Below are 14,470 nucleotides of genomic sequence, written 5' to 3'. Positions count from 1 at the left end.
CAGAAGACACTTGCCCAAGATGCCCCGCAGTGGGACTGAACCCGGAACCATGTGGTTGGTTAGCAAGCTACTTACCACACAGCCACTCCTGCGCCTGATATATTTTTTATAAAATCATTTTAGCATTTTCTATCTTGACTTCTTTTTCCAAATATATCAACTCGTGTGTTCCTTTTCAACCTTCTACATATATATATATATATTATATATATATATATATATATATATATATATATAAATAGATGAATGAATTATCCTTTGTTTACTGTTAACATGGAAAATTCAATGAACAGTTACCATGGTAGCAAAATTCACGGAAGTAACAAGGATGTAGCGACCTATTCAAAGGTAGAAACTCAGGGTTAATGTGCAGTAATTTGTATAGTATAAGTAAATAAATGGAGTTGAACGCAGATGCTATTCGAATTCTTTTACTTTCGACATATGTTTCGAAGACAACATTGGTTTTATTCCAAAGGAATAAATGGTGTAAAATAATGCAATCTTCTCATCAGGAAAGAAAGAGAACCTATCTCAACAACAATACATTATAACAGGTTCTCTTTCTTTCCTGATGAGAAGATTGCATTTTACACCATTTATTCCTTTGGAATAAAAGCAATGTTGTCTTCGAAACATGTCGAAAGTAAAAGAATTTGAATAGCATCTGTGTTCAACTCCATTTATTTACTTATATATATATATACACACACACACACACATACTGTATATGTCATCATCATCGTTTAACGTCCGTTTTCCATGCTAGCATGGGTTGGATGGTTCAACTGAGGTCTGGGAAGCCAGAAGGCTGCACCAGGCCCAGTCTGATATGGCAGTGTTTCTATGGCAGGATGCCCTTCCTAACGCCAACCACTCCGTGAGTGTAGTGGGTGCTTTTTACATGTCACCTGCACAGGTGCCAGACGAGGCTGGCAAACGGACACGATTGGATGATGCTTTTTACGTGCCGTTATAAAACTTTTTATCAATACAGATCAGTCATTGGCTGCTCAGAGTTGGTCAGTTACAAGTTAACTGACCAACTTCACCACAAACCAGATGCAGTGGAACTGCATTAACTGACTAGATCACAAACGATGCAATGAAAACTTTGGCATCAAATAGTAAATGTTCAAGTTAACAGTATTTATGTGTTTTTGAATGGTTGATATCTTCCACACTGTAATTGTACAAACATACACATGATGGGCTTCTCCCAGTTTCCGTCTACCAAATCCACTCATAAGGCTTCGGTCAGCCTGAGGCTAGAAGAAAACATTTGCCCGTGGTGTCATGCAGTGAAACTGAACCCAAAACCATAAGGTGTGGAAGTGAAAATTTCAAGAAATGCAATACATAAGCTCAACATAGATACCTTTAACACAGTTGTTTTATCTGCTAGAAATAGCAGCCATATCTTCAAATTATATTTCACTCTCTTGAAAAATAAGCACATATTGAATAGTGTAGTCAAAAATACATATTATTTGAAAAGGAGGTGATCATGGATGGAATGTCTTTGGTCTTAGGTTTGCTCACTTAAAGATGATCTGGAACTAAACAACAGCTGCAGATGGCCCAATGAGGGAACCTCTATCTGGTCACCGAACATGTTAGAAATAGCAACCAAATCTCCAAAATCAGACATTATCATCTTGAAAAAGGAAGCACATTGGATGTGGGGTTTTTTTTTTTAATATTTTTTAAATTTTTGCTTATAACAGCTTAGAAGAAGAAGGGCAATACTTGTGAAGCTTTGTTTTTTTGTTTTTTTTCTCAAGGACTCTGGGACAGTCCTGAATGCTGAGCTAAAAGTACCTAAGGACTGAGTGTTGGATTAAATCTATCACCTAAAACCCAACACTGAAACTGGATGGCCACAACTGGAAGTGTCTGATCACAAATCATCTCAATTAGGGCAGACCTAAAGTAAACAACAACACCACTCACAAAAAAAAAAGCAAAAGAGAAAGCAAATTTGTTACATATCTAATTTAATGATTAAAATCAAATCATTAATTATAGATTTTAATTTATTTTATTATATATTTTTTACATCTTCAATAATACTTTTTTGTTTGCTTTTGTGTTTTTCACAAAGGGAAGGGAGAGAGTGCAGGTAGAACTTTTTATTTTTTTAAAATAAACAAAAAAATAAATTAATTAATTAACAAAATAAAAATTTTCTTATGAGAAACAAAATGATACAAACCAATCAACTTAGGAGGAAAAAGATAAAGTTAAAAAAAAAAAATTTGCTAAAGACAGAAAACCTTTTAGAAATTTTCTAAGACAAACAGATTAAAGTTTGATTGTTTAATTATTTTTTTTTTTTGCTTTTGTTATCCATCTTTCACAGTTTAAAATATTTCTCCTGCTTCTCAGGATAGTGTTGATTTATGTATATTTTTGTTCGAAGCCAAATTCCTCGCTGTCTCAGTTATGGTGTTTTTAAATCAGCAGTTATGATTTTGATGTAAACTGATAATTTGCATATACGTACACAAGTCATAATGCATGCACACACACACACACACATACACACACACACACACACACAAAAGTCCCATGCAGGTACAAATGCGGAAACTAGAACTTAATACATAAGATTTTGTAAGTACCTTGCAGAAACTTTAAGCTCTTGAGCCACTTGTGTAGTTTTACCATTTATACATATATATATACTTTTTATCTTATATTAAACTTTTAATACTTTTTGATAGTTATATATATTTTTTTTTTTAAATATATATAATAAATTAATAAAAAATAAAAATAAATATATATAATAAATTAATAAAAATAAATTAATAATTTTAAATTTTTAACTTTAAATTTAAATAATTTAAATTTTGTATTTTATATATTTTGTATATTATATTAATTATTTTTATTTCTATGTTTTGGTTTGTGTTTTTCACTGTTTGATTTGCCTAATAGTGGTTTTATCTCTAATTTAATTTATATATATATATTTATTTTGTAGAAGGAGCTTCTACAGAACTAGGACTGTTTCATTCAAAAGAAATCATCAGGAAGCTTGCTGTCAAAATAAGTCTTGGCATTTATACATTTAGGCAGATTTAATGGGGTGGTGGTGGGGGACATATATATATACATATATACATACATACATACACACACACTCATTTTATTTAATTGGCAGAAGTTACAGATTGACTCAAGGATCAAGAGTTTTTATTTTATTGGCATTTAACAAATGGATTTGATAAATGTATGAAGCTTTCAGCCCTGAAGACACTGAGTAATTTCCACCAATTAAATATATATATATATATATATGATGGTGGTATATATAGAAATCAAAACATGAATATATATATATATATATATATATATATATATATATATTCATGTTTTGATTTCTATTTTCCTGTTTGTATCACCAAGCATACATACATATAAACACCCATCCACACACACACATATATATATAGCCATCTGCCCAGGTGGGATTATGTGGAAATAAGGAGGTTAGAATAGTGGCCCAAAATAATTTTCCTTTGCAATTTGGATTAACTTAAATTAGAATTTAAATTTCTTAAATATATAACTTGAGCATAGCTATAATTAGTCAGAACAATTATATACCCATTTCTTTATTACCCACAAGGGGCTAAACACAGAGGGGACAAACAAGGACAGACATAGGTATTATGTCGATTACATCGACCCCAGTGCGTAACTGGTACTTAATTTATCAACCCCGAAAGGATGAAAGGCAAAGTCGACCTCGGCGGAATTTGAACTCACAACGTAACGCAGACGAAATACCGCTAAGCATTTCGCCCGGCATGCTAACGTTTCTGCCAGGTCGCCGCCTTAATTATATACCGTCTAGTGAACATACTTTTGTGATTTAAAAAAAAAATTTACAGTGAAGGGATTGGAGGCTTACTATGAATGTTAGGGGTTGAGAAAAAAAAAAAAAGAAATGATGAAGTGCCCTACATTATAACGATTAACGATTATATGCAATTGCTAGTGCTAGCTATAATGATACATATTTTTATCTGTTAGTATTACAATAATGCATTAACAGCTACTAGTGTTATGTTACACACAGAGCCACCAATACTGAAATACTGCATATGGAGCTACTAGTGATGTCATAATGCATATAAAGTCACTAATGTTGTAATAATGCATATATGGTTACTAATGACATAATTAAACACATATACAGTCACCAGTGACATATGAGGTACATTCCAGGAGTTTTGAGACTTTTTTAAGAGAGGCAGTTATAAATGTCCCAGATTATAGTAATTTTAATTTATCATTATTATGGATCAAATGAACTGACATGCCAACATCGTACTCTGCTAAACACTGCTTGTTACAATTCCATCCTGGTAACCAACTAATTGACAGAGATGAGCATCAGAACTACCCCTCACCCTCCCTACAGTCCAGACCTTGCTCCATGTGACTTTTGGTTGTTCCCCTGAGTTGAATGAGAACCCCAAGGGCAATTGCTTTGAAGACATTGAGAAGTTGGAGGCTGAACACCTTCACTTTGGAGAACCAACATGGTGTGTTCGTGAAGTGGCTGAAATCCTACAACAAATGTGTTGAAATCAGGGAATCCTAAATTTTTTTTTTTCCTTCTCAAGCCATCCCTGGCTCATAAGGGCCGGTTTTCCGGTTTCTTGGCGTATAGGTTCCCCACCTGGACGGGATGCCGGTCCGTTACAGGTGAGCTGCAAGATGCAGGAGGAAAAGAGTGAGAGAAAGTTGTGGCAAAAGAGTCAGCAGAAGTTTTGCCACTACCTTTTGCTGGAGCCGCGTGGAACTTAGGTGTTTCGCTCATAAACACACACATCGCCCGGTCTGAGATTCGAACCCGCAATCCTTCGACCACGAGTCTGCTGCTCTAACCACTAGGCCATGTGCCTCCACACAGAACCCTAATTTGAATTTGATTAGAGCTTTGTACTTCTCTGAAATTAACAAATGTCTCTTCTGAAAAAGTTTCAGACATTCTGGAATGTACCTTGTAGTGATACACACTTAGAGCCACCAGTACTGAAATACTTAATAAGTAGCTACTAGTGATGTAATAATGCATATAAAGTCACTAGTGATGTAATAATGCATATCTGGCTACCAATGACATAATTATACACATATACAGTCACTAGTGACATAACAATACACATATAGAGCCACTAGAGCTGGAATAATGCATATATGGTCAAAAGTATTGTAATAATGCATATAAAGCCACTAGTGACATTATGATACACTTTGTATCTTTGTGGTACCAGTGCCGGTGGCACACAAGAAAACCATCCGAACGTGGCCGTAGCCAGTACCGCATCGACTGGCCTCCGTGCTGTGGGCACGTAACAAACACCATCCGATCGTGGCCGTTCGCCAGCCTCATCTGGCACCTGTGTCGGTGGCACATAAAAACACCATCCGAAGACCCGGCAAGACTAGTCAGGCCATAATCTTCCTTCTTGTGACACTTGTGAAGACCTGTTGAGGCAAGTGAAAATCAAATCAAAACAAATCAAAATAAATGAACATCAATGGAATTTGTATCTTTGTGGTACCAGTGCCGGTGGCACACAAGATAATCATCCGAACGTGGCCGTAGCCAGTACCGCATCGACTGGCCTCCGTGCTTTGGGGACGTAACAAACACCATCCGATCGTGGCCGTCCGCCAGCCTCATCTGGCACCTGTGTCGGTGGCACATAAAAACACCATCCGAGCGTGGCCGTCTGCCAGCCTCGTCTGGCACCTGTGTCGGTGGCACATAAAAACACCATCCGAGCGTGGCCGTTCGCCAGCCTCGTCTGGCACCTGTGTCGGTGGCACATAAAATCACCCACTACACTCTCAGAGTGGTTGGCGTTAGGAAGGGCATCCAGCTGTAGAAACACTGCCAGATCTGACTGGCCTGGTGCAGCCTTCGGGCTCCCCAGACCCCAGTTGAACCGTCCAACCCATGCTAGCATGGAAAACGGACGCTAAATGATGATGATGATGATGATGATGCACAGCCACCAGGATTTTGTAATAATGCATACACGTCTAGTGACATCATGATACACGCATGCAGTCACCAGTACTGTAATAATGCATATACAGTCACCAGTGACATAGTGATACTCATGTACAATCACTAGTGACATTATGATACACACGTAGAGGCACTCTCTCTCTTTCGGAGAGGCACTGAGCAGCTATACGCACACATACACACACGGCTGTAACTTCCACCTACCGAATTCAATCACAAAGTTTCGGTCGACTCGGGGCTATAGCAGAAGACACTTGCCCAAAGTGCCACGCAGTGGGACTGAACCCGAAACCATGTAGCTAGAAAGCAAGCTCCCTAACCACACAGCCATACCCGCGCTAATACTAAGACATCATTATAGTATTGTATACACGTGAAGGCGCATGGCTCAGTGGTTAGAGCATCGAGTTTATGATCGTGAGGTTGTGAGTTCGAATCCCGGACTGGGCTGCGTGTTGTGTTCTCGAGCAAGACACTTTATTTCACGTTGCTCCAGTTCACTCAGCTGTAGAAATGAGTTGTGACGTCACAGGTGCCAAGCTGTATCGGCCCCTTTGTCTTTCCCTTGGATAACACTGGTGGCGTGGAGAGGGGAGGCCAATATGCATGGGCGACTGCTGGTCTTCCAGAAACAACCTTGCCCGGACTTATGCCTCAGAGGGTAACTTTCTAGGTGCAATCCAACGGTCAGTCATGACCGAAGGGGGTCTCAATATATATTATATATATATATATGTATATATATGAGTGGCTGTGTGGTAAGTAGCTTGCTTACCAACCACATGATTCCGGTGGTGTGGAGAGGGAAGGCTGGTATGCATGGGCGACTGCTGGTCTTCCATGAACAACCTTGCCCGGACTTATGCCTCGGAGGGTAACTTTCTAGGTGCAATCCCATGGTCATTCATGACCGAAGGGGGTCTCCTCCTCCAAATTGTATACACAGTTATTCATGCTATGACAGAAAGTCACTAACAGAGAAAGGATGTACATATGCAGCTTCTACCACTACAATGTTGCACACATACAATCATTAATATTATGATACACATATATGCAACCAATGAGTGTTATAATGACACAATACACAGCTGGTAGTGTAGCAACAGTGTTCACTTACAGTATATAATGACATGATATTACACATATACAGTTCCTAGTAATATTGTAGAATACATATACAGTTACTAATGATCTAACAATACACACATACGACTGCAGATAGTAAGTTTTACTTCCTGATATACAGTCACAACTGAAATGATGCACATACATATATGACTAATGATGCAATATAATAATGCATATACAAATTATAGATCAGTATGTGACAGTTAATTAGGTGACATATATATATCTATATGTATATATCTATCTATCTATCTATATATATATATATATATATATATATACACACATATATATGTATATTTATATATATATATATATATATATGTGTGTGTGTGTGTGTATGTATGTATATATTTATATATATGTACATGAATACACTCGCATCCACAAGCACACACACAAATATATATGTATATATATGTATGTGTACATATATATATGTGTGTGTATGCATGTATCTTTATATACACATGCAAATATATATATATATATATATATATTTGAACTTTCCCATACATGTGCACACACACACATACACACACACGCACATACACAGACACAAAGTCAGTCTCTGATCATAGAGTTACGGGTCAGGGAAGGAGACACAAAAGCAAACCATTGTTCCTTAGTTCTAACCCTCCAGTTCAAAACTGCCAGTGCAACCAATGAGCCGAAGTATAATCATTATGCTGCAATTTGGACAATACAATTAGTCTATGATGATGATAATGATGATGATGTTGACAATGACAAAAAAAAAAGTTACAATGAAACCGTAAGATATAATCTATACCAGTGGTTTTCAACCAGGGTTCCACGGAACCTTAGCGTTCTGCCAGTACAGTGCAGGGGTTCCGCAAGAAGTTACAAAACTGCTAAAATCGGCAGTAATTTTTAATTCTCCTGTGCAGATATGTGTGCATAAGACTATTAAATTATTGCATAGGGGATCCTCGAGCCAGTGGAATGTTTCCTTGGGGTTCCATTCCAGCAAAAAGTTTGAAAAGCACTGATCTATACGATGCTACTCATTGCTTAATGCAAGGAATAACATTGTATAATTTATGTGACTGCACAATTAATAATATCATTTAGCCATTTTTTTGTATTTTAATTGAATTCATGCATGATAAATTATGCAGCTGTATAAACAACCAAATAAGCCATAGAGTGAACACACATGCACACAGAGTAAAAAAAACAAAACTGTGTGGTTTTTAGAAGATGCAGAAATAATCATGTTATTTACGCAGTGAGCAACTAAACATGTGACACAAACAGTTGTTGCCTAATCTGTTGCACAATTTCAATAAATGCACAAACATATTCAGGAGTGGGCTGTGTGGTAAGTAGCTTGCTTACCAACCACATGGTTCCGGGTTCAGTCCCACCGCGTGGCATCTTGGGCAAGTGTCTTTCTGCTATAGCCCCGGGCCGACCAATGCCTTGTGAGTGGATTTGGTAGACGGAAACTGAAAGAAGCCTGTCGTATATATGTATATATATATATATATATATATATATGTGCGTGTGTGTGTGTATGCGTTTGTGTGTCTGTGTTTGTCTCCCTAGCATTGGTTGACAACCGATGCTGGCGTGTTTACATCCCCGTCACTTAGCGGTTTGGCAAAAAGAGACCGATAGAATAAGTACTGGGTTTACAAAGAATAAGTCCCGGGGTCGATTTGCTCGACTAAAAAAGGCGGTGCTCCAGCATGGCAGCAGTCAAATGACTGAAACAAGTAAAAGAGTAAAAGAGAGTATCCATACGTGAACATTAGTGGTGATACATGATGAAATATTAACGATCATACTATTTATGGAACTGTGTAATTTATAGAGCAAAGCATTCAGTTGTTAATTAACACTTAAATGATATAATCAGTGATGGAGCTCTTTAACTAGGGTCGCTGCAGAAAGTTAAAATAATAAAATAATCACTGATTCTAAGTTAGGTGCAACATTAGCTGTTTTGTGTAGAGGAGATTGAGTCAATACTATTGATCTTAGTATTTGACTGGTCTTCCATTTCATTGATCCTTGGCTGGAATTGAATTCAAAATGTAAAGACCTAGAACAAAATACTGTGAAGTATTATTTTCTGATGCCCTAAGGATTCCACTAATCCACAACCATAATAATAATAATAATAATAATAATAAATAATAATAATAATAATAAATGAATGCCCTAATGCAGTACCAAACAGCGGCTCTCATGGCTTCTGATCTTAACTGATTGGAAGTGTTATCATGTACATTGTTTTTGCCTTGGTATAAAAGATGGGCTACAGCAAATATTCTGCTCAGTACCACAGATTTACTTGTCAGTTGTTTGACCGTAACCAGTTGAGCATGTCCCTCAGTGGCTGACGATATGTGCATCTCTGATCATGAGCAGAAGTAGTGGGGGGAGCATCATAGCCATGTGTCAAAAGGAATTCTTAGATGTTTGGATAATTCATCTTTGGAAACATGGGTGGTTCGTTCAACATCCTTAAGCAACCCTTAATCAGGGACCTTTTGAGCGGGATGGGTTACCCAACCAGAAGAAAATTCTAACTGGGCCCCACCCGCAAGGTCATGTGCTGTTTATCTTGTTATGAGATCACCATGTCGCGCACATATGGTTGTGATGCATGTGCCTGGTGTACCCTTATCAGACAGGTAGTCATGATGGGTATACTGGGCTTCGCATATTTTACCCCAGTGTCACTTTGATGACATGCACTGCTCTCTCACTCAATAATAATGATAATAATGATAATAATAATAATAATAATAATAATAATAATAATAACAATAACATTAATGATAATAATGATATTTCAAATTTTGGCACAAGGCCAGCAATTTCAAGGGAGAGGATAAATCAGATACATCAACCCCCAGTGTTCAACTGGTACTTATTTTGTAGACACTGGAAGGAATTTGAACTCACTACATAAAGATAAGTGAAATGCTGCTAACAATTCTGCCAGATTGTACCATAATAATAATAATAATAATAATAATAATAATGATGATGATGATGATGATTATTTCTACTGATATTTTGTGGGAAGAGGGCCATGTGATAACATCAATCCCTAACTGGTACTTAATTTATTGACTCCAAAAGGATGAAAGGCAAAGTTGACTTCGGCGTGATTTGAACTCAGAACGTAGCGACAGACACAATGCCAATAGGCATTTTGCCCAGTGTGCTAACGATTCTGCCAGCTGACTTTGGCACAGGATTTGAAGTCAGAATATAAAGGGCCAGAGTAAATAACACAAAAAATTTTCTCCAATATTCTAATAATTTATCAATTAATAATAATAATAATAATAATAATAATATAATAATACTGGAAACATGGGTGGTTCTTTCAACATCCTTAAGCAACCTTTATTCAGGGACCTTTTGAGCGGGATGGGTTACCCAACCAGAAGAAAATTCTAACTGGGCCCCACCCGCAAGGTCATGCGCTGTTTATCTTGTTATGAGATCACCATGTCGCGCACATATGGTTGTGATGCATGTGCCTGGTGTACCCTTATCAGACGGGTAGTCATGATGGGTATATTGGGCTTCGTATATTTTACCCCAGTGTCACTTTGATGGCATGAACTGCTCTCTCACTCAATAATAATAATAATCCTTTCTACTATAGGCACAAGGCTTGAAATTTTGGGGGCGGTGACTATTTGATTAAATTGACCCCAATGTTCAACTTTTTTATTGACCCCGAAAGGATGGAACGCAAAGTTCAATAATAATAATGATGATGATGATGATGATGATGATGATGATGATAATAATAATAATATTTACTCAATGATAACTTCAGGCTCAAGTACAGGGTCACACAAATCATAGAAAAAGGGGAAAAGATTGGATGATGTTCATTCATTTCCCAGGAGTCATTCATTGAACCAACTTTCTTTCGAACAGAATTTAAAAAAAGTTAGGGACTAAAGCTTGCAGTATGCCACCTTATCAATGTATACAACAAACATTATTTTGATTTCAAGAGTTTGTGTGTGCATGTGTGTGTGAGAGAGAGCATGCACGCGTGTGTGTTTTGATTACACACAAGAATATTTGAAGTGAATTATACATTGATGATGTTGGAGAAGTTTTCTTATATTTTTTTCATCAATTTTGCCTTTGAAATTAACACCTTTTCAGCAACATGATCTGTCAACGTCATTATAACATAGCAGCGACATAGATCTCTTAGCAGTCCGGAAGAACAAGAGGAAAGAGGGTATTGAGAAGTGCTTGGTAGGGCAGGATGAAGTTAGTGTCAACAGCTGTGGCTTTCCTTGTTTGGGACAAAGAAGAGAAGCATAAGAACTTTTGATTTTAATTTGCTTTTGATATTGAAATAGAACTTCTGGCATACATAATATGATACACAAGATAAAAGCAGCCGTTATATCATGATGTTCTTAACACATTCTTAATGACTATGTACATACACACGTGTGTGTGTGTGTGTACGTGGCTGTATGATTAAGAAGTTTGTTTTGCAACCACATGCTTTTGGGTTCAATCCCACTATGTGGTACCTTGGGCAAGTGCCTTCAACTAAAGACCCCAGACATTGTGAGTGGATTTGGTAGACGGAAAGTATAAAACTTTGTTGTAATGTGTGTGTGTGTGTGTGCGTGCGTGCGTGTGTGTGTCTTTGTGTTTCTCTGTCAGTACTTGACAGCCTGAGCTGGTTTGCTTGTGTACCTATAACTTAGTGGTTTGGCTAAGTTATGCAAGCACTGAGAGGATGAGTTGATTTTTGACTGACTAAATTCCAAAGACAAATCAGTAAAAGACAACACACACACACACACGTCTGTGTGCATACATATCTACACAGAATTACGTGTAAAACTATAAATGGATCCTTTGTTTGTTTCGATGACAAGTATTCTAGTTGTACTAGTTGTACGAATGACAGAACTAATCACACACTGCATGTGCATGGAGGTGACTGACAATTCCACAAACACATGTTGCCTTAACTCTTTAGCATTAAAAAAACAGCCATATCTGGTCCATACATTCTACTTATTTTATGTTACATGATTCTGAACTTCTTGAAACAGAAGTTGAGTTAAGAAATTAAGTATTCTCTGTTTAGTATTCTGTAATTTTTATGGTCTATGTAAATATGTATGTATTATGTAAGTATGTATGTGTTTATCTATGTATATGTAAATGTAAATGTATGTGTGTGTGAAGCCTAATTGTGTTCCACAAACACGTTGCCTTAACTCTTTAGCATTAAAAAACGGCCATATCTGGTCCATACATTCTACTTGTTTTATGTTCAAACAGACCAGATCCAGCCTCTCACACCTATCTTACAGTGTCATTTCAAAAATAAACAATATCATCATCAAACTCTCAAATATATGGGATAATACATGATTAATTCAAAATAGTCTGAATAAATAAACATTACATTTGTCAGAGTAATCTGAATGCTGAAGAGTTAAGAAGAATAGGCAAGTCAGTGTATAACAAGGCTTGACATTTGAATGAAAGCCAATGAACTTCCTTGCAGTTTCTGTCTACACAATACTCACAAAGCTTGGGTTGATCAAAGGCTATGACAAAGAGCACATACCCAAAATGTTATGCAGTGGGATTGATACCAGGTTACCCAAATAACTGCTAAACAAACCTCTTAACCACTTATACAGGCTTCCAATGATATATATATATATATATATATATATATATATATATATATATATATATATATATATATATATATATATATATATGTATATATATATATATAAATATATATATGTATGTATGTATGTATGTATAATTTCAATACGGAGCAAATAATTCATGAGAAAATATTTGCAAAGGTATCATTGACTCTATTATTATCTAGTGTAACAATTTAAAAATGAGAATAACAAAATCAATTATATAGGTGATTGCAGGCCCTGCAAAAAAGGCATTAAATGGCTGAAGGATTAAAATTAAACAAAGGACATACTGTTATTTCCAGCAGGTAGACATACTTAGTATGTCCTTTAATTAATTTTAATCCTTCAGTTATTATCTATGTATGTATGTATGTGTGTGTCTGCAACATATATACATGATATCCATAAATTATCTTTACAACTTCCATAATTTATTGTCTAGATGTGTTTCATGCAACCAGCCAATGCAGCCTACGTGGAGGTGTTCTGATGTTCCTAATAAAACTGTTTGCTAATGTTTTCCAAATGAAGTCTGCTGAGTTAGCCTTCCTTTTCAAATTTTTCTGAGTTTTTCAAATTGTTAAAGTAATTTATAGACACCCTCTATGTGAATGTGTGTGTGTGTGTGTGTGTGTGTGTGGTGGGTAAGCATTATACTTGTGTATAGTGGCATAAACCCTCAAAAATGAGTACCTAAAACATGGAGCAGAGTAAATATGTATATATATTTTTTTTATTATTACAGATGGCAAAATTTCCATTACTTCACATTTTCATATCTGTAAATGTAATATGTGACAATTATTCGGTAGCCAAGATAAAACTCCGAGTTTTGGATGCCGAGGTGGAAATCCATGCCACCATCTCTTAAGTTATCCGGCCATCGGAAAAGTGATGGTGGTGTGGATTTCCACCTCGGCATCCGAAACGCGGAGTTTTATCTTGGCTGCCGAATAATTATCACATATTACATTTACAGATATATACATATATATATATATTCCTCACTCTCTCTCTTTCGGAGAGGCACTGAGCAGCTATATGCACACATACACACACGGCAGTAACTTTCAATCACAAAGCTCCGGTCGGCTTGGGGCTATAGTGGAAGACACCTACCCAAAGTGCCACGCAGTGGGACTGAACCTGAAACCATGTAGCTAGGAAGCAAGCTCCCTAACCACACAGCCATGCCCGCGCCTACAAAAATGTATGCACATATATGCAGCGCTATGCGTATGGCAAGTTTTCTACGGCCGGATGCCCTTCCTGATATATATATATATATATATATATATGTATGTATATTATATAGAGGGTACTATTATTCATAGGTACCGCACGCTAGGAGGGACTCTTGCAGTCAAAACTACTAAAATAAACAAATTGTACCGAATGCAAAACTTCAAAGCAAGTCATTTAAAAACAGAATTTAGTTACATATCACCTGTGATTTCGCAATCAATGCAGAATATGCATTCTATGCTCAACAGTGCAACGAACTCAAGACATGTAAGGAAAAAACACAATATAACATACCCGACAGCCAACCGCAGAATTCGTCGTATCA

The sequence above is a fragment of the Octopus sinensis genome, linkage group LG18, assembly GCF_006345805.1.
Source record: "Octopus sinensis linkage group LG18, ASM634580v1, whole genome shotgun sequence".
In the NCBI taxonomy this organism is placed as follows: Eukaryota; Metazoa; Mollusca; class Cephalopoda; order Octopoda; family Octopodidae; genus Octopus; species Octopus sinensis.
The sequence above is the reverse complement of the archived record's forward strand: the minus strand, read 5'-3'. Positions refer to the sequence as shown.